The 2,892-nt window shown below is 36.9% G+C and overlaps 1 non-coding gene across 1 annotated transcript; it reads right to left on the bottom strand.

Moving 5' to 3' along the window:
• Window positions 1-2,222: 2,222 nt before the first annotated feature.
• TRNAG-UCC (transfer RNA glycine (anticodon UCC)) lies at window positions 2,223-2,294 on the bottom strand. Its single transcript has one exon. It is a non-coding gene; the product is annotated as a tRNA-Gly (tRNA).
• Between the last annotated feature and the right edge of the window lie 598 nt (window positions 2,295-2,892).

Below are 2,892 nucleotides of genomic sequence, written 5' to 3'. Positions count from 1 at the left end.
TGCCCCTGGCCTTCTAGGGGGAGTCTTTGAAGCCCTGTTAATTTTACTCAACGCCGAAAGCTGGTACGTAGTACTTCCGCTATTAGTAACTAAGTGCAGTCAATTTCCAAGCAAGTCATGTTCCAAGGCTTTGCCTACATTATAAACATTATAAGGAAGAGTATTGGTTGAATTTTATTCTGTAATTACCTAATTATTAATGATTGGGTTGCTAGAAATAAATTCTAAGCCAAAAAATTATAAAGAAGATATTTTTCCAGTAACAATAGTTTGGTCAGCAAGGTGATTGTAAATGGGGGCCATCCCAACACTTCTCCTTCCGTCTGCAGTCTCCTTTATGATCTAAATACTGATGTTGGAATAATTTTTCTTTACAATATTTTGGATTAGGATTACTTTCCCTTACATCTACATGACTCTCCTGCAAGTCACCGCTACAGAATGCTTGGCAAAAGTGATTGAAAACCAGGCATGCAAAATAAAAAAATTGACCTTCTCTTAACTTGTAGTTGGTTCAGAGTGTCGGCACTAGGGTCGTGCGAATAGAAATATTATAGTGCAAATCACGAGCTAAATATCATTTCTCTCTAATGTGGAAAGATTCCACAAAGTTAGTCAAGAAACTCTACAGCTTGTAGCTGCAATAAATATTTTATATGATTGAATATAGATAATGGTGGTTAAAGTTACATACACTACGTTATCCAAGTGTGTGATCAACGCATAAGAGACTAAGTGCTAGTAACACGGACAATAAACTAAGGTTAGATTAAATAATGACGACATAATAGACTACATAGAAATGAAAATGGAAATTGCTTTTCACTTTTGTCACACAATTATCGAAACGATATTACTTATTTATTTTCCAAAATGAGGATTATTGCTGTCTAAAAATTTGTAAGTTGTAAAGAAATTGTTAGTTGTTAATAATCCGTTTGATAAATACACTCATGTGGATGTGACGGAAAATGCCCGCGACAATCATAAATAGCATTCACTTTGGCTCATCTCCCTCAGAAGAGAGTCGAACTTGCAAAAGTTTGCCATTCGGAAAATACAAAGCGAATCCGTCGTGATTGGATTTCGACTCATATCCTGCTTTAAATGTTCTTATATTATCTGCAGTTTTTGTCAAAATTTAACATTTTCCTCGAAAAATTAAAGCGTATTTGAGACCAAAAATGTTGCAGCCTGGAGTAGGAAGGGCACTACTGGTATCGACGAATTGACACTATTCCTATCTGAGCAGCGAGCATTTCATCATCATAGGTAATCTGCCGGTTAAGGTAGGTTTTTGCATAAACACAAGCTGCCAAACGGTTCGGCGAGAATTACCTTGTCTCTCTTAACAAACCAAGACCTACTGGATACTAACAAAATATTTTTGAATACTCCCTTTCTTCATCCCGTCTAACATTCACATCATATTCCTACCCCTTTTTCGTTTGCCTATCTTTCTCTTCTCTATTAGAGTCTTCAACACCCCATTGTCCATAAAAACGTTCTGGATCCATCTTTCTTATCTCTTTTTGATTTCTCCCAACAATCCTCTCTCCATGGGTTAAATGGAAGAAGGGACCATTTGGTCTCAATTTTGCCCAAATAAAGACCACTATCTATCTATCTATCTATCTATCCACCGTCACCATACACTTCCTCGTTTGCTTTCCTTTCTGTCCACTTCATCTTCTCCGCACCCATATTTCAAAAGCCTCAAATCTACTCCTATTTTCTTCCTTCAATGGACATGTTTACGTGCCGTACATAAGTGCACTGTAAATCAAAGTTTTAACAAACCATTTCTTTGCACCCTTACTCAACGTCCCTGTCATTAACTCCCTCCTCCTTGTGAGAGCTCCTTTGCCTAGCATAATTCTCCGTCTTAGGTCCCTAGTATTACCATTAGGGTCCAAAACATTTGCACACTGTTCCACCTACTCAAGTTTATGAACTCATTAAAATTTCATACTTGACTTGGCCTTTCTCTTTCTGGAAAACCGCATTTACCTTCGTACTGAGCTATATTTATATATTATTTATTTATTTTGCATTAGTCTGAAAACATCACTTCGACCTTTACATCGGACTTTGAACATTGAAATTAGAATTTGATAATTCCATTCAAACAAGCCCTAACTGGATGAAAAACCACCTAGGTGGGAATAGTACCCGTGACCATTGTGTTGGCAGACCCCACCACCGCCGGGGTCGGAAAAAAATGCGTCGGCCGGGAATCGAACCCGGATCAACTGCTTGGAAGGCAACTATGCTGACCATTACACCACCAACGCTATAATGGCTATGTTGAAATTAAATTTATCTAATTTTCATCATTTTAAATGAATATGAATCCTGTAAACTGAGTAAAATTCTTGCAATAAGCGAATAATTTATTACCATACTGCAGTGATGGATACAATTGCGGCTAAGAAATGTCATCGTATCATAACTTTCATTGACGTATGAAAAATAATAAGTTTGGTTGACAATAATGAGTTATGGTGACTTGTATTCTGCTATACATTCAGTTTCTTCAAAATAGGTGAAAATAAATATTTTCAAATGCTCACTTTAGTCGGCGGTAATTAATTCGCATGATATATATCCTGTCACTCAGGCACGAGCATGAATAAGTGAGGTTTCATAGGACTTAACTTCTATTTAATGAAAGAAAACGTGAGTATTATTCACTTTGATTAAAAAATTCTGCCCGAAAATGACAATTGCATTTACTACCGTGAAATGAATTTCGTGAGAAGTCACTTTTTTTTCTGTTCTGTCTGCAGGCAGTACGTGGCGAATGGTAAACTTCGTGCTAATTGGTCTTGCTTTTGATTGTTGGAGTGAATTACGTTAAAGTCCACTCGCGATCCCTCTTTCGAAAAAAAA

This window comes from Hetaerina americana, unplaced genomic scaffold (genome assembly GCF_022747635.1).
Source record: "Hetaerina americana unplaced genomic scaffold, ioHetAmer1.1.p SCAF_8, whole genome shotgun sequence".
Lineage (NCBI taxonomy): Eukaryota > Metazoa > Arthropoda > Insecta > Odonata > Calopterygidae > Hetaerina > Hetaerina americana.
Note: the sequence above shows the minus strand (reverse complement) of the source record. Positions and strands in the feature narration are given on the sequence as shown.